Source organism: Zonotrichia albicollis, chromosome 3 (genome assembly GCF_047830755.1).
Source record: "Zonotrichia albicollis isolate bZonAlb1 chromosome 3, bZonAlb1.hap1, whole genome shotgun sequence".
Lineage (NCBI taxonomy): Eukaryota > Metazoa > Chordata > Aves > Passeriformes > Passerellidae > Zonotrichia > Zonotrichia albicollis.
Genome location: NC_133821.1, coordinates 84,956,207 through 84,974,729, shown reverse-complemented (window position 1 = coordinate 84,974,729; position 18,523 = coordinate 84,956,207). Strand labels below are relative to the sequence as shown.

General features: G+C 45.6%; 1 long non-coding RNA gene across 2 annotated transcripts; it reads right to left on the bottom strand.

Moving 5' to 3' along the window:
• Nucleotides 1-8,279: 8,279 nt before the first annotated feature.
• LOC113459048 (uncharacterized) lies at nt 8,280-18,520 on the bottom strand. Of its 2 annotated transcripts, XR_003379876.2 has the most exons (6): nt 16,612-18,520; nt 16,444-16,532; nt 14,826-15,099; nt 13,603-13,705; nt 12,360-12,628; nt 8,280-11,591 (listed from the first exon to the last, which is right to left on the bottom strand). It is a non-coding gene; the product is annotated as an uncharacterized LOC113459048 (long non-coding RNA). The 2 variants fall into 2 exon arrangements; XR_003379875.2 differs by lacking the exon at nt 12,360-12,628 and having other exon boundaries at nt 13,603-13,717; nt 14,968-15,099.
• Between the last annotated feature and the right edge of the window lie 3 nt (nt 18,521-18,523).

Below are 18,523 nucleotides of genomic sequence, written 5' to 3'. Positions count from 1 at the left end.
CAGGGGAGCATTTTACTCCTGGGGCAGAAGAAAAACAGAGCTATCAGTCCACCAGCTGGGCTTGTCCACAAGGATGTATCTCCTTGCCCTGCATCCCCTGCAGGGAATACCTGGATTCATGCTCATGGTGTGTCAGCAGACACAGAGGTGTTTTCAATGGCTTTAAGCAGAAATGAAGATATCTAGCCCATATCATAAATCTTTCAAAGGAAATGATACATGTAAAGCACTATACCTGCTCCAGGTTGTAAGAGGTTATAGAAAATGAAGTTCAGAAGGGCAAAAACTTTAGCTGATGGCTCAGACAACATCCCAGTCAGATGTAGTCAGTCACAAATGCCATCAGTAATAGCTAATTAATTCCTAAAAGCACTTTGAATACTAGCAGGTCGCTTCAACAATTGTCTCTTTGTTACTACAGAGAGAAGCAATTTCTCCAGGGTTATTTTAGGTTCCATTATCTGGATTTTCTCAAGCCAGTGTCCTGTGACCCATGTTGCCCCTGAGATAATGACCATCATTTCCAAGGGAGGATCCACACTGTCCATAACACTACCTTAGCATTTTGTGGGGATGGCTTTGGCTTAGACTGGCTAGGGGTGTAAGGGAGGACCAGGCACAGCCATCAGTAAAGCAAGAAAATCAACCTGATATAAAAAATGCATTATTAAGCACAAAGCCTTAAAATCACCCCCACTGTTGCAGAAGTGCCATATTGGTGGCAGATGTGGCCAAACTGCCCCTCACTTTCTGCTGAGGTTCTCTCAAAGCCCAGTGCAAGACACACAGGTCTCTCTGAACTCCTTCCCCCAAGTGAATTTCAGCCCTGGTCACATCCCAGGCTTTAGTCTATGAAAACACTGCCAAATCCAGCTCTTGTGTCTCACAGGCTGGGTGGGTCATGGGGAGCTTTCAAACAATCTGATGCATCTCCAGAGACAATGGACAACAAATGGGATCCAGATGGGTCCTCCAGCACAGGGCCTTACTTTTGGAAGGAGTTTCCCCACATCTTTCCCCAGATTTTGCTGTCAGGGTTTCTTTCATATCATGTACAGCAGCTTCCCTTCAGCTGCCAGTCATCAGCCCTGGATTCCTAGGGTGAAGGCATGGTCAAAATTTTGCCTGCTCCTTTCCATTGCCACAGTCTGCTGCCTGTCATCCCCTACACACAGGGACTGGAGCACCCTGAGCTGTCCTGAACACCCCACACCACTTCAGAATGCCAACAACATCCGGGGATGCATCTAAAGCTGAGTGGGGAGCAGGGCCAGGGAGGGGATTCTGCCCCTCTGCTCTGCTCTGGTGAGCCCTCACCCACACTCCTGCATCCAGCTCTGGGGGCTCCAGCACAGGAAGGAAATCAACCTATTGGAGTGAGGCCAGAAGAGGCCACAAAAATAATCAGAGGGCTCAAACACTTCTCCAGGCTGAGAGTGTTGGGGTTGTTCAGCCTGGAGAAGAGAAGGTTCCAGGGAGACCTTATAACAACCTCCACTACCTAAAGGGTACTGCAAGATGAGGACAAACATTTTAGTAGGGGCTTGTTGCAATGGGATAAGAGGCAGTGGTTTTAAATTGAAGGAGGATCAATTCAGCTATAAAGAAGAAAGCTTTTAAATAAGTTGTTGAGAAACAGTGGCACAGGTTTCCCAGAGAGACGGTGGGTGCCCTACCCCTGGAAACATCCCAGGTCAAGCTGAGCAGCCACAGTTGCTCTGAGCACCCTGATCTAGTTGAAGGTGTCCCTGCTCATGGCAGGAGGGTTGGACTAGATGGCTTTTAAAAGTTCCTTCCAGGCCAAACTGCTCTGATTCTGATTTTGATTCTTCCTTGGGAGTCCCCAGCACACAGCCTGCATTCCATGAAGAAAACAGGGCACTGAGTCCTGCTGGACTGACATGACACGAAGCTTAAAGCTCACAGTGAGCAGACAGTGGAGCCAAGAATGGAGCGTGGGCTCCTTAAAGCCTCCCTGCACCAGAAATGATGATGAAACATTTATTGATTGCAATGAAGCACTGCTGCACTAAGAGAGCTGAGGCAGGAATCCATATGGCTCAGTGTTTCAAATCCTTTGCCTCAATATTTTTCCAGCTACAAAAATGTATGTTTTTTTTCCTCTCAGGCAGACATTTGGCAGCAGAGTTAAGTGAACTCTAAGGGTTGTTATAACTTTGCCCCATCTTTGGGAGCCCAGTGATGCATGAGAAAGAGCTCTGTCTTTACAAACTCCTAAAAGCACATATGACTACTGCATACTGCTTTTCCATTGAGACTTACAGACAACTTCCAGCAGAATCACGGGTTAGGCTGTGGGCAGCCTAACATCAGTGCTGTGTCATCTTGTCTGTTTATTTGGTGAATTCTGATTTTCATAATTAATGCAGTAGAGAAATTCAACAGAGAATTCACTTGGGGGAAGGAAATATGCCTGGGACTCCAAGGTTGAGAAATTTCAAACAAACTCTCTTTCAATAAAAGCAACCCATTAAAAGCATCTTGATTACCTATTTGAATATTTCAATTTAAAATGCTAGTTTAAAAAAGTAAATAAAATATGCTTCAGCTCTGCAAATTAAATTTGTCCCCAGTTAAAGTCTATTGAGAGATACCCCCAGGGTGAATTTTCCCTACTTCTCATTTCTGCCCTGGGGTGTTTTCATAGCAGTCTGAGTCATCCAAAGCTCCCAAGCTGAATTAATTTCTGAATCTCATAGTTGATATCCCACAGCCAAAGCAGGTCTGTGATTCAGAAAAGCACTGATTAATACAGAGTGGGAGGAAGTTGGGCACTGCCCCCGCCCATGTCCCCTGCCCGTGTCCCCTGCCCATGTCCCCTGCCCGTATCCCTGCCCGTGTCCCCTTCCCGTGTCCCCAGTCTGGCTCTCTGCAGGCCCCACGTGCTGATTCCCCACCGGAGGAATGCAGAGGCTGGGCAGACAGGATGGGAAGCCACAGCAGCAGTGTGAGGGTCCTGCCCCATCCCTTCCCCATGCCAGCAGCTGCACTCTGAGCACCTCTCCAGAGGCAGCAGCCAGGACTGGTGCTGCAGCCATGCCCTGTGAGCTTGGCCAGAGCTCTTTGCTCGTGCTACAGATTGTCTGTCAGCTGCTGCATCCTTTCCTGGAGTTCAGTCCAGCCTCTCCTGCCTGCCCTGGCCCTGCACAGAAGGTTTTCCCACAGATTGTTGCTCCTGTCTGTTGGAGCAGCACTGAGCGGGGTTAGGAGGAGGAGGAGGAGGAGACCCTTCCTCACAGGGCAGGTGGGGCACTCACACCGAGCCTCATATGGTGACAAGTGACAGTCCATAGCCAGCGAGCTCTGCCTTGGGATTTCTCCATCCTCTGCATGTGATGCGGCACTGGGGAGCTGCACACATGGAATTTTCAGCATTTTTGACTCCTCTGTTTTTCCTCTGAACATTCAGCTGGCTTTGGGCACCAGGCAGAGGCACTGCCCCCAGACATGGAACAGAAATACAGAGGAGACGTGACAGAGGCCTCCATGAACTCTGCACTCCCAGTCCCTGGATCCTCCTGTACCTTCAGCTGGGCTTGTTTCAAATGCAGTGAGAGGTGCAAACCCAGCTGTGCCAGGGCTCTGAGAGGCTCCTCAGGCAGGGTGGTTCTCCTGCTGCAGTTTGGTAGATGGGCAGATGGTGCCATCAGGATGATTAACAGTGCTGAAGCCAGTTTGCCAAGAGCCTATTGATTTTCCAGAAGGGTGACAAATCTTCTCCTTATGTACCAACACTGAGACTGAAGTAATCTGCTTACAGCAGGAGGGAAGTCAGCTTTCAGAGTGATTTAGGGAGGGCTGGGTTGCATCCAGACACACACCAATATGATCTTTCCTAAGTGCTGTTACACATTGCTTTAATAATTAATTAGAAATAAATAACATTTATGTTTAACACCAATTTGTAGCTGAGATGAGGCAGCAGACTAAGTGCCAAGACCAGATCCTGCACTGGGTGGGTGGCTTCCCAATGAGTCAAAGTGAGTAAAGATTGTCCCAGGGCTCTCTCTTTCCCCAGGGGTCTTGGTGGATGACCACATAGGGAAGCCATGTAGTAATGGCAATGTATCATTGTCTTTTCTTGACAGTCAGAGAATCTGGGGAGGTCTCTGATTAACAGAGTTTATCAGGTGTAATGATTTGCCATGGTCTTAAAGCAGCTGGGTTGTGGCCAGACAAGCGAGGGACATCACAAAACACTGTCACCATCAGGGGCACCTCCCTCTGCTCTGGGATGGTCCAACCCCTCATGTTTGTCACTGCATGAACACAAAACAAAAAGGCAGTGCTGAATTTGCAATCTCATCTCTTGATCCATGTGGCAGTCATCACAGAAGTGTGTCCAAAAAGGCTGGTAGGGGTTACCATGAGGCTTTTCCATATCTCTCTAATTATAATGAAAATCCAGCTGTCTGGGTTGCATTGGAAGAAAATACAAGCTTATTTTTGTGATGTGGGATTCCACTCATCCCCAGTCCCTCATCCCTTCCTCTGTGGTCCCTGCATGAGGTTGAAGTGTTGATTTAGTGAGGGGCACCATGGTGATGCTCTGACAACCGTGGCAGAGACAGACCAAGTCCTGTGGGTCTTGATTTCCAGCTGCTGGGAAAGAAGCCAGTGTGCTCTTAGACTGGGATGAAGAGAAGAAAAAGTCTGAGCTGCCTCCCTTATATTTTCAGGGCATCATAATCTGTTGGCAATTTCCTACTGATGCAGTGTGTGCCAGGTTTACAGCAGGTCACTGGAAATGTACCCAGGCCCATTCATTGTTTTTAAAAGCAAAGCAATGCTTAAGTGCAACATTAATTTAAATTTACCTTCCTGCAGAAAACTGGTGGACAGGGAGCCTTCCAAAAGATGTATTTTTATTATCTCTCTCCTCTACCTCTGGCCGTTGATAAATATTTATTTAGGCTTTAACCTGCCAAAGGCTTTAAGCACAGCTACATTTCATTTCCCTCCAGGGTAAGTGCTTTCAGGCAGCTGTCCATGATGGGCAGAGCCTGTGTGCACACCCAAAAGTCTCTTCCCATGGTGGCTGGGGAGTATAATGCGGGAACATATGGATCAGAGGCAGTGGGAGGTCTTGGGTTTCTGTGGTTGAGATGACCCCCAAGGTATTAGAAACTCTTTTTACCCAGCGCTACGACTGAAGAAGAAGTCGAGATTCGTCGGTTCTGGTTTTCAAGGTTGGTTATTTTCTCTTATCTATTACATTGTTCCTCTGACCTGCTGGGATCTGTCCAGCAGGTCGGGTTGTGGCACCACGACTGCCCTTTTTTCTATTACAAACTATGTGTACTTTATTTACAATAATTTCCAATATCTATCACCTGTGTTAGACAGTCTGTCTCTACTCTAAACCAATTAAAAAGTGTCACCATCACAGCAGAAGATAGAGGAAAAGAAGAAAGAGAAGAAGGACAGGACATGCCCAGATTTCTCCATCTTGCTTCTTGAACCCCCATTCTAAAACCCCAAAATTCTACTTTTTCACCCTGTGACAAATAAACTAGCATTCTACTCAAACTCTTGTGGCTTATAAATCTTCACACAAAGTTGGTAATTGTTTCCATGGGCTAAATCGAAGGCACAGGTGCTTTTGACACTGTACCAAGGTCTCTGAGGCCCCTGCCAGGATCTTGAATCACCCAGGGCAGTCAGAGGAATGTCCTGGGCCCCAACAGGCCAGAAACCTCAGTAGGGGACATGAGCCCCAGTGCAGCCCCTCTCAGGGCTGTCCTGGGGGTCTCAGCCTGGGGTGCTCATGAGCTAAAGGGAAAGGCTGTGTGGACTGAGAGGGGCAAGGGATACAGGACACAGTATGGGACACAGAGGAGGAGCACCTTGGAATTGCATAAGACTTACTATGGGATCTTTAGAGGAGGAACAATTCAGGGGGAAAGGGAGGGATCTTGGTGGTTTGGAAAGGAATAAGGGTGGAAAAACACAATGATAAGGGGATAAAAGGGGCCAGAGGCATGTCAAGGGTTGGTTGGTTGGTTACTTTGTCTGGCTGGCCATGCCCTGCACCTGGTCACAAGGGCTTGTCTTCTCCTTGAGCTCCACTTCAGAGGCTTTTCATGGGTGAGAGACTCTGCTCTGTGTGCACATGTGTGTTGGGAGTCTAGGGGGATCACTGGTGAATGTCAATCTGGAATAACAGGTGAGTCAGATAAAAGGCTTTAGCAGACAAGGTACCAAAGCAACCATAAACCTGGTCAGGATGTTGGAGGCACCAGAGATCTCTGTATTGGCTACTGGAAGGACCAGGGGGTCCTGGCCAGCTACTGGGGGTATTATGGAGCCTGGAATCAGCTGAGAGACCTGATTGTGTGTGTCTGTGCAAGAGCCAAGTGGAGATGAGAGCATTCAGGGACCAGCTACTGTGCAGACTTGAGTGTTTCAGGATAGTGGCTGGAGGGATCCACACTGTATAAATATAAATATAAATATAAATATAAATATAAATATAAATATAAATATAAATATAAATATAAATATAAATATAAATATAAATATAAATATAAATATAATTTTTTTTTTTTATTGATGGGCTTTCATCATGATCTGCCAGAGAGCAGAACAGGATGAGGCCCTTGGAGCTGGTTGTGTTTGTGTGTGTGTTGAGTGTTTGTGTGGACCAGATCACGTGTGTACCCAGATATGAGTGTGTGTTTGTGCTCCTGTGCCCATTGGGAGCACACACTGAGCCCCGCTGACAGCCGGCCCTGGGGCCAGGGACCTGCAGCAGCCTTGCCTCTACTGGGCCACTGGATTTGTCAGCCTGTGATAGTGACCTGTTCACTTGGGCCTGCAGTCAGGTGGGAGCCAAGGAAAGTCTCTGCCAAGACTGTCCTACTGCCTGAGCAAAAGGGTTGAAAGAGAAAAAAAATGCTCCTTTTAATGTCTTCAAGCTTACAAACTCCCTCTCAGTCAAGGCTGGATGATGGGAGGCAGCTAAATCCCCCATTTCCAGCACCCAGGCATATACACCTTGCAACAGTGCTTGGCTCAGCCACACCTGAGCAGGCAAAGTTGCTCCCAATGCACCAAACTGCTCAGAAACCAGTCATGGGTGTGATTCATGAGCTGAATGTTTGTCTACCAATCTGCCCCCTCAACAGGCACAGCCTGAGGGATGTGCTGGGACAAGTCCTCTCCAAAAGCTGTGCCACCCTGACACAGGAGGTAGCTGTCATGAAACATGTCTTGGGCAACTGAGCAGATTGAAATGTGAACACATCAACAGTGCAGTGATGGACAAGCCCACTAGCAGAGATTAATCTTTCAAGGTCTTAGAGACACACAGAATTTAGTTTTGGCAAAAACTTGCAGTCTTTCCTCCTTTTCATATGCTATTCTGAGTTGCTGTGGAGGAATACCATGATCCAACCCTGTATCTCCATCAAAATATAATAACAAATTCCAGGCTCTTGTATAACTTTGACATTCTCCAAGTGATTGCAGAGGTACAAGATGATGAATTATTTAAAACAGATGCAGTACATTTCACAAAATGAATTTGATTGAGTGGCAAGACATTATGAAGAAAATTGAGACAAAAGCCTAAGAGAATCTATTTTCATAAAAGAGAACATGCTTCCTGTCTGAAGATAATTTTGAGTAAACAGATGAATCAGTAGGTAGACTGATAGATTGTCTACTAGGAAGACTATTTACATAAGAAACTGATGCAAAATGGAGATTGGTCTTGCTAAGCAAGACATATTACCCTCTCTCCACTGCATCTGCAAAACAGGCAATGAAAAGGAGAGAACACATGAGGCTTTTTTAGTTCCAAACTGCTCCTCCTTCCAAAGCCCTGCACTGGTGCTGTGCAGGGAGGTTTTTGCTAAAGCACTGCTGATGCATCACTTTGTAGATGTCTCTGAAGCCTACAGGCTCCTCCTACATCTCTGCACAAAACACATTCTAGATTGTCATGGCTTTTTGGCTTATCATGGGCTGTAGGGCTCTATGGGGGAAGTCATGTCCTTTATCAAACAGGATCTGGAGGAGGTGTTCGAAGACATAAGTGTCCAAGAACTTGTTTGTTCTTTTCCCAACAAAGTCAGCTTGTCTACAAACTTTGCCTTGATGACATTCTTAAGCAGGCTACTACAACACTATTTCATGGAATGAATAAAGTATCTACGCAATGAAAATTGAAAATTGCTCTCACATACTCTTTTCTTATTGTTATGTACTTTATTTATTTATTTAGTCTTATTTCGACTGAATACATCAATATCATTTATATGCATATTTGCTTCACTGAAATCCCAAATTGTACTGTATAACATCATATTCATCTAATATAGTATGAATTCCCCTGCTGTTTCAATTGGACAACTGTGGTGATGGGGAGCAAATACTGTTTTTCATCTTAGAAATGGCCCTGTTGAATGATAGATGAGCTTCATTTAATTTCCATCTTCTGTTGCATAGTACTTCTTTCCTTTGTTTTTTATTTTCCTAATAAATACTCATGTTTAATATTTAAATACACAAAAGTAAGAAAAAAAAGGTTAATAAAACAGTTTCCTCTCCCTCTCTTTCTTCTCCTTTCCCCTCCAACACTGGCAGCATGACTTACATTAGAGGAGAGCACTTTGGCTCAAGCTTAGTCTGGGTATTGACTGCTGGCAGTTTGCTTCTGTATGGATTCATCGCTATTCATTTTTGTTCCAAGCTTAAGATACAGGCATGTATCACTTTCCAAATATCGGTCTCCTACCGACTTTCCAGCTCTTCAATGGCTGATCTTTCCTTTCCATCCTTCAATGGCTGAGCTCATCCACAGGAAAAGCCTGAGTTCCTCCCATGAGTGAGCACAATGCCCATGCCAGCAGGGCTGTGGGTGGGAGCCCAGTGTCACCTGGCAGGTGTCCCTGCACTGGGGACTGCACAGGGTCCTGGGATGTGGAAACCCAGGGCACCAGGAATATTTCTCTGTCTGCTCTGGGGTGCCCTGACCCCCAGGGGAGCACTGACTTTGACCCTCATCCATGGAGAAAGTTTCCTGGACTTCAAGATAGACTGGAATCCACAAAAGTGTGAAATAGATTATATAGATTAGTGTAGGTGTATCACTTGGTGAGACATTTAGGTTTGGGGATTTTTAGTATGTTATGGATGGAAGTAAAATGGAGGGCATAGGGTGTTGTCCTGGGTTTCTTCTTCATGCTTCTTCTTCCTCCTTCTTCATGGGTTTGGGTAGCATTTTGTAATTGGGCAGAAAAGTCCACATTGCAGCTCTTTGGGATCAGTTATTGGGTTAAAAGGGAAAATAATCTAGGTGTCTGTTCTTAATTGGATAGTTTAGTCTTAAAAGACCTTGTAACAAGAGATTGTTGGCCATTTTGTGCCTTCTAAAGAAAAGCTGCTGAACTCACAGTAGTGAGGCTGTTCTACTGATAAGAAATAATAAATATCTGAGTCCGAACATGAATTACTGTCTCAAGTGCCTTTAATCCATACCTAGAGAAACCAACAACTGGGACCCCCACAGGGGCCACATTCCTACATGGGAAAAGTGAGCTAGCCCCCCCTGCCATGGGGTACTGCTTCTTTCCAGCTACTTGGCAGGGCAGACATGCACATCCTCTTTTGTACAGCCACACAGACATAGCCTGAGGTGGAATAGAGAAGCAATCCCAGATACAGAAGCCTTAGGATAATACACTGACTGCTGGATCACAGAACAATGCTAAAATACTGAACAGGAAACTATCCAGCCTGGATTTCTCTTGGGAGACAGATGCCCTAAAATATGGACTTCAGCTAAATCAATTTCTTAGCCACATAGTAAACATCTTTTGAAAAAGTGCTCTGAGACAGATACAGAGGAAGACTGTTGATTTTTTTCATAGAAGTGGCAAAAAAGAGAATTTATACAGGTTAAGAAAACATTATGAAAAACCTCCCCTGAGTTTCTCTTTTCCAATTGCAGAGGAATATACAGTGGAAACAGATTGCCAGTTTTATATTTCTTATTTTAAAAAAACCAATAAAAAGATTAATATTAAGAAACAGAAACTAAGGTCAGTGTAACAACAGCTTAATTCAGAGATATGTACAGTGAATACTGGGAGTGAAGGCAGTTACCCTTATCTTGAACAAAACACCCTTCTGGAGGAAAGCACTTGTTTATTTAGACTGAAAACAGACACCAGCCAATGTGCTGCCCAGTGTCCTCCTAAGCACCAGGTAGTGTGAGCTCTGATTCACACAAGTGGTCTGAACTTTCCAAGCAGGGGGAGCAGTAAGTGCTGAGAATCTTTGCAAAACTGCCTCTCTCCGGTTCAGTGCTCCACATCAGAGGCACCTGAGACACCTGCGCTCTTTAACTTATCTGCAGACTAATCCTCCCCACCCACACATGCACATAGAGCATGGAAATAACAATTTAAACCTATCTACATAAATACAGCTCAATTGATGCTTCTACCTGAATGAGGAGAGCACTTATGCACAGCACACACACGCCCAAGTTGCATGCAGGGGGCAGGGGGGGAGAGTTTTAAAGTTTAGGTACAACATCAGGTTGCATCGAGGGGATTATTATAGACAGAGGGGAGAGGAAATTGCGGTTAAGAATGGCCCAGGAGACAAAAGGGAAAGGGTATGGAAAACAGGAAAAAGAAAACTCCAGGAAGTAGATGATTCACAGTTACTTTAGGCAGCAGTTTCTCAGTTTGAAGACTGAAATAACACCTACTTATCACCAAGAGATGGGCTGGTAATTCATGTTGAAAAGCACTCAGAGATTCTTGGAAGAAAGGTGTTTTTGGAAATGTCATCCTTGAAGCATTTGTTGTTATGGCATAGTGTGATTGTGGACTTCAAACTGCTACCACAAAGTGACGTAGGAGGAAAGCAGCAATCCATCCAATACTGAATACTTGGCCAGCCCCAGCATTTCTACCCATGGTATCATCAATAGACAAATAATGGTGGGAAGATGGGTAAGAAAAAAATCTTAATTGTGTATTTTGCCATGTCTCTCACGTGGAAAAGCTCATTTGCAAAGTGTACAGCTCCAGGTGCACAATCAGTTTAGAAATTTGTCTTTGTTCTCATTTTGTTTCCTCCTGGGAAACTTTAACCAGGCTGCCAGAGTGATGACACCAGCATCAAGGAAGGAGCAAAACAAAGGGACAGATTTCCATGTTTTCCTAGTTCATGACAGTTACACTCAATTAGTGCTGTACCTTCACTTCAGGATCAGAAGGGGTTTACCTTAGAATATTTCTCTGTCCATTTCTGTGTTTCTGCACGTGCCTTCAAACCCTGCATTCTCATTACTTGTCTGCTTCCAGTCTTGTGCCTTTAATCTCAGTTCATAACTCAGTTCTTTGTGCTGCCAGGACTCACTGCTTCTCAGAAGGGAGGACTGGGGAGTTGCACCCAAAATCTTTTCATTTTTGTCCATCTCTGAGCCACTCTGAGATGTTCTGCTTAAGTTGACAGTATGTCTCAGTCTCTTTCCAGATTGTTAATGACTTGCAAAGTTGACAGCATGGTTGCTGGCATTCCCTCTTCTTTATGTCCTCTGCCTGCAAGTGCTGGGTAAAGACAAAAAAATTTAACATACATTCAGATTAGAAGAACAAAGAGGTGTAGAGATTTAAGTCTAGTCTTTTCTTCTACTTTTAAGGTAGGAATTCAATCATGAACTGGACTATCCTACCCCAGATCCAGGCTGATTTACCCCAGTTTATTCACCTGTGCCTGAAGAATAGGTGGAGATAGCACTGCCTCCATTGTACTCTATGCTATACATTGCATTCCTGATGCATATATGGAACCAAGCCTGGGCCAGCTCTACAAATGAATCCTAGAGAAAGTCAGACCTGCTCTGCCAGCCAGAAACCTGCTGCCATTAGCACAGCAGACTATTGGATACTTGTGTGGTGACTCCCTTCCCTAAGGACACCCTTCAAGGAAGTGTATGGGAGGAAACTGTGTCAGCACAGCTGTTTGCCACTGAGTCCTACTACCAGGAACCTGGGATTAGATTCATTAAAACACATGTTCTTGTGCTTGTCCCAGTAGTGCTGGTTTAGGTTTCTGTCCTGGCCTCTAACATGGGAGTGTTACTCCCATGGACCGAAAAACCTCCATGGATAATGGTAGCTTGATCATTTCCATTTCTCAGGGCTGGTTCCACATCTCAAACCTAGAATTGTTCTCTTCAGCCTCTATTGGAGGTGGAGAAAGAAATAAATCCAGCTTTCAAGTGCGATGCTTTGCAGATAAGGGATGTTTTCCTCCTATAACACATAAGCAGCCTCTACAGCACAAACACAACAGCAACAAAGATACCTGCTTACCTTTCCACATGATGAAATCCAACCACAAAATAATGTTCCCTTCTCACAAAATTTGGCAGTGCCTGCAGTGGTTTTTTTCTCCTCCTTTCCTCACGTAATGCACTTGGTTAATGATCTCCAGGCCTCTATCATCACCTTCTTCTGTCTTGGCAGAACAGCCCAGGTAAGCATATGCCCCAACACCGGCAGCCTAAGCTTTTCCTTCTGTGGTGTTGTCTCCTTGCCTGGAGTAGTTTCTTCTTAACACCTTAGTTCTATCTCGGCAGCCACTGGAATATAGGTACTGTGAGGCAGAACACTTTGATTTCTAGAACCCAAAAATCAAGGATGTTTTGCTGTAAGCCAGTCCTGTCCACGAAGGAACACATTAAAGTAACATCTGTAGATGTCTACATCCTTGTGGAACACTGGGCAGAGGTCTCAGTAACCCACTTTGTCCTTCCCTGGCACATCCAAGAGAATGAGTCTCATCTCTTCCCCTTCTATCTCTGTGTCACTAGTGTCAGCATTGGCTCATAGCACTTGGTAAGGTGTTCATGGCACAGAGCAAAGAGGAAGCACATTCTACCACAGGGGTGATCTCCAGCTACAGCTAACTTTCTCCTAAAAGCAGCCACTCCTTGAAAATAAAGATGAAGTACAAAATTATATATTCCCAGGATGTGTTGTTTTTTGGGGGTTTTTTAAAGCTTTTGTGAAGGGTAGAATGAGGAGAGAAATTCCATTAGTCTGGCATTTCCCTTATCTGCTTTTTCCTCCCCATACTCCTCTCTTACCTTTCTTCCCTATTTTTTCCATCTTTTAATTTCTCTGACATCAGACTCTTCTGACATTGTGACTACCCTGTTCTTGCCTAATATTATAAATAAAAAAAAAGGTATAAGCCAAATCTGTATGTAACCAAGACTCCTGCAGTACCCTATACTTCTGTTTTATCATCTCAGATACTGCTTATGGTCAGTGCCTAGTCCATAACAAATTTAAATTTTTTTTAGATTGAATGACCTAATTTTGTGAGTGAGATGGAATGCAAAACACTGTAGTGAATAATTTCCAGATTGGTTTTATTGACATTTTTCCTGCCATGATCTGTTAGTGGAATTCTCTACAGTGGCAATAGCTCTTCTGTGTGCACCCATGCTGCTTTTGCTCACAGATCAGTTATCAAGTGGGAATTAAGAAAGTATTCTCACTCTTCACAGAGTCATGGTTAATTTATATGAAATAGAAGTTTGTTACTTACAGGATAGTAATTTCCACCATCAACTGCCTTCCCTCAGATCAGTTTTTTCCAGTATTGTTGCTGCCTCAGCTTCCTGAAGTCATGGGTTCCCCTGCAGAGAGAACTGACCACCACACTTGAAAGAACACCACAGTAATGAAAGGAATAGATTAATGTATCTTAATATAACAAATAAATCTACATGGAGAACCATATGACATCATTGTTTTTTAAAGAAATCTACTTTACTGCCAATGAAGTGGGAATTACACAAATCATTAACAAATCACAACATGTTTACTTCAGAAGTTTCCTTGTTCCTATTGCGAAAGACTCATCCTGTGTGAGCACCTCAGAGCTGAGTGTGCCAAACTCCCTGGTGGAATGTGGGAATGTGGGCTGACAGTGCTGGAGTGTGAAACAGGAGCACACCTGACAGAGAGACCCTCCAAACATCACTTTTCAGATCTGCTGAGGCATCAGAAATACATGAATTGCAGAATCAAAGAACGGATGAGGTGAGGAGGGGTTATCTGCTCCACCCTGCCCTGCTCAGAGCAGATCAACTACAGCAGGTTGCTCAGGACTGTGTCCAGCTGGGTTTTGAATATGCCCAAGGATGGAGACTCCACAGTCTCTGTGGGCAGCCTTTTCCAGTGTCTGACCATCCTGAAAGAAGTGGAAAGAAGTACATCCACTGGAGAGTCTAAGGACAAAGAACTTCCCACTGTTAAGGATATTATCTTGAACTCCAGATAGAGAGACTGAAGTCCCACTATCTTGTTGGCATTGGACAAGCAATTTTAACTGTCTCAGTTTTCCTGGTAGACAAAGACTGCAAGGTGTCTGCAGTCAGTAAAATCTGAGAACAAAGGGAACCAGAGGGTGACAAGTTTGGTCTCTCGGCGGAGAGAACTGTTTCCAAAGGCATTATTGGTGATGTAGATATGTAACATGATTAGTATCCATAATAGTTATGTGGTCAGCTCATTTATTTCATTCAGCTACAGAAGAGTTCTTCAACTGAGATGAGGGGTTGTAGGCCTAAAAATTCTAGCCTAAGGATGAGGCACTTGCTTTTATTTAATTTGAACTCAGCTGGAGACAAAAGGCCATTTTAATTTACTGCAGTGGTATAATTTTACTCTGCCAACACATATTTCCTGAGTCCTATTAAACTATGAATTTTATAGTCCCGCTATAAGAATTGGAAAAAAAAAAAAAACCAATAGCTTCCAACTGACCTCTCTTATTCCCTGGAAGAGCAATGCCAGTGGATCCCATACAGCACTTAGTCATGAAAGCATTTCATTTTTGGGATGGTGTGCTTTCATGTGCACTGTACTTAGCATAAACCTCTGCATGAAAACACACAGTTCATTTCACCTTCTCCTGCTGTGCCTTGGCATTCCAGTTTCCAGGTAGATCAGTCTGGATTGTCTGCTGAGGCCACTGATCCCACTGGGGCTCTGAGAGTTTAACTCTGCTTTTCTCCAGGAACGCTGGAAAGCAATGGACCTGCAGTGACACACAGCAAGGTCTGGTTCCTAAGTGTGCCACAAACTCTTTATCTTGGGGACACAGATACTCACCATTTCTGCCTGTTCTCTCACATCTACCCAGAGCTTTTCTTGTGCTTTTTCACTAGCTGAGCTTTTTCACTAGCCTGTGAACTGCTCATATGTCACTGCCTCCTGCCTTCCTCACTTTGCTGAGAAGCTTTGCCTGCATGAGGACTGCAGGATGCCTGATGCCTGCATTGCAAGCCAGCATGCAGGACTTTGTGTGCCATTAGAGGACACATGGCTCCCTCAGCAAGTTATGCCACAGCAGGCAATGTACTTACTTGCCTACTTATTCACAAAAGGGAGAAAGATTGCCTTCCCCACTGAGCTTTCATGCTTTTGGTACAGATTTATGCTTGAACACAAATTATCTGAGTTACACACATGCCCTTTAGAAAATCTGCTTAGAAGAGGAGCAGGGGGGAATATAATCTGGAAACAATCTCCAGTAATTGATAAAAGCAAACAAGTGGAGTCTTCTTTCTCCTACTTCATGCTTTCTTCATCAATCATACAGATCTATGTGGTGCAGCAGAACTAATGCTGTACTTAGAGAGTGCACATTTTGGGATAACTAGAAGAGAAGATTCAGTCTGCTTAAAGAACAATAGTTCAGCATATCATGGAGATTCACGCAGAAAATTTAAAAGCTGCAACATAAGTTAAAATTCAGCCCTAAAATACATGAGCTGGATACATTCACTAATTACAGATGTGTAATAACCACAGTGACTTAGATGCTCCCCACAGAGGCTGTTGCTAGAGTGCACCCCAGAAGAGTGAAATGAGTGATCTCAGCCTGAGTTGGTCCCAGGGCCGAGTCTCATAATATAAAGCTTCTGGAAAAAATACATATAAAGCATTTGAAACCCTTGGTCAAGGAGTTACACAGCCTTTGCTGAAGTCTGTCCTGCAAGGTGAGAGATGAAACATCAGGCACTTTGCTTTCAGTGCAAATGTGGGGAAGACTAGAGATGTGAGACTTCACTTAAAAGTGAATCAGTTAGGGCTCAGGCCATAATTGGTTGCTTCAAATATATGTGTACTGCTCATTTACAAGAAAAAAAATCATGGTATGGATTTAACTTGGGCTAGCTGGACATTTGTGGAGTAATTGCTTTGCACAATTTGGAAGCTGGAACCAGCAGACAATTTGGATGAGGTCACCCTGCTTTGAAGCCTTTAAAGAGTTAAGCAGTATGAATGTGGGACACTTGAGGCACCGGTAAATGCCAGCGGCACTCTGGGCAACAACAGAGCTGCCCCGTGCTTTGAAATGAATAAGCTGCTTATTTACCTGCCTTCCGTGGCACAGCACAGATGAGTTGATCAAAGTAACTGGTCATTTGCATTATTCCTCTTTCTATTTAACAAAATGTTTTGCTCCTGAAAAGACAAAACCAAACACCCAGGTGTGATTCAAAAGTCAAATACAAGCGGAATCAGAAGTATATTTAAGCAGCACCTTTCACGCCGGATGAAGCAGTTTCAGCTTCTCCTGCTGCCGCCGCAGAGGAGGATTTTTGCAGTGGTGGATTTTTGCAACTGTGGGTTTTTGCAGCGGTGGATTTTTGCAGTGGTGGATTTTTGCAGCAGTGGGTTTTTCCAGCTGTGGATTTTTGCAGCTGCAGATTATTCCAGTCGTGGGTTTTTCCAGCTGTCAGTTTCTGCAGCTGTGGGTTATTCCAGCTGTGGGTTATTCCAGCCGTGGGTTATTCCGGCTGTGGGTTATTTCAGCTGCGGGCCGCACGGAGCAGGCGCAGAGCGGTGCAGGGCGCAGCGCGGCCGCCAGAGAGCGCTGTGGCCCCGCGGTGAGCGTTGTCGGCGCAGCCGGCGGGAGTGGCGGGTCCGTGGGGTGTCCGTGGAGCGGGGGGAATGCACGGCAAATTTCCTCTGTCCGCCTCCCTGAGCGGCATCAATCTGCTTGGGACTGGGGAGGAAGTAGGCACAAGCTCCCAGTGTACCACTGCTAGAGGACACGGCAGCATGGGGATGATTTCCACACAGTTTTGTGAGGAATTGAAGCCTGTGAGCTGTGACAGGATTTAAAGGGATGATGCACGCCAGAAATTTGGCCCGCTCCAAGGCCACAGGGGCAGATGAATATCCATGTCTATGTCTACGCTTTATTGCTGGATTCTTTAAAAAATCAGTTTGAATTTATTGTGTTCACATAAAATATGCTGTACAAACCTCTGTAAGATCAAGGTACAAATTCATCCGTCTGCGTCTGGGGATGTGCTCTTTTGACTGGGAGTAACAGATATTACAAAAATCTAACAGAAAATGAATTTTATTTCAATGTCTAGGATTAAATTAACCTTTTGCCCTATTGACACACACCCTTCTGTAACAGTCTGCTGCAAGTAACTTGTCAGGCAATTTGATGTACTCAGTGATGCATTCACTCTCCAAGTGGGTATTTCAAAATACAATTTTTAATAACAACAGTATTGTACAAACCACTCATTTTTGTTCTATTCACTGATGCCAGTGCTGGCTAGGAAAACGAGACACTTTGAATCCAGCCCCGAGAGGGAGTAGCCGCAGGACATCGCCTGTGTGGGAAAGCTCGCAGGGGAGAAGTTTGGGACACCCGGCTGAGCAGCGACAGCTGCACCAGGGACCGAGCGCGTCGCTGCCCGCGGTGTCCGTGCGTCCCCGGCACTGCGGCCGGCCCGGCCCGCCCCAGGCAGCTCCTCCCGTGGAGGGACTCGCACCCTGCCCTCCCAGTACCCCGCTCTGCTGCGCTTTGCGCCCCTTTATTTTCCATTTCATTTTATCATTGCTGTGACTTCCGATTCCCTGTAAACCGAGACCCAAAGGCCAGTTCATTTCAAGCCTGAACTGGAGCCTGCTTCTCCCGGTTTACAATTCCTCCACTCCCTTTTGGCCAAGAGGTGAACATGATGATTCTTTTAAGGAAGGAAGTCGAGCGCTTTTCCAGTAGCACCCAGCGGACGCTTTAATTGCATTTTATTCAGCCGCCTGCAATACTCTCTGCTCACTTTGCCCGGGCTTTAAAAGCAGCACCAGGGACGCAGCGGTGCCTCCCGTTCCTCTCGGGTGCCCGCCCAGCCTCTTCACACCGGCCATCCCGAGCGGGGAGACTGCGGCGGGGACCGGCCCTGCCCTGTGCTGGCGCCGAGCCGAGATCTCCCGGGGCCGGAGGGCTCACACCGAGGCCAGGGAGCTCCCGGCCGCCCCCGCCGCGACCCCGGGCCCGCCGCCCCAGCCCAGCCCGGCCGCTCCCCGCCAGCCTCGGCCCCGCCTCCCGCCCGCGGCCGCACGCCAATCGCAGCGCTCTCCGACGGGGATGACCTCACTCCTTGCCTTCCCATTGGCCAGCTATATTAAGAAAGTCGCGAGCGCCTTTA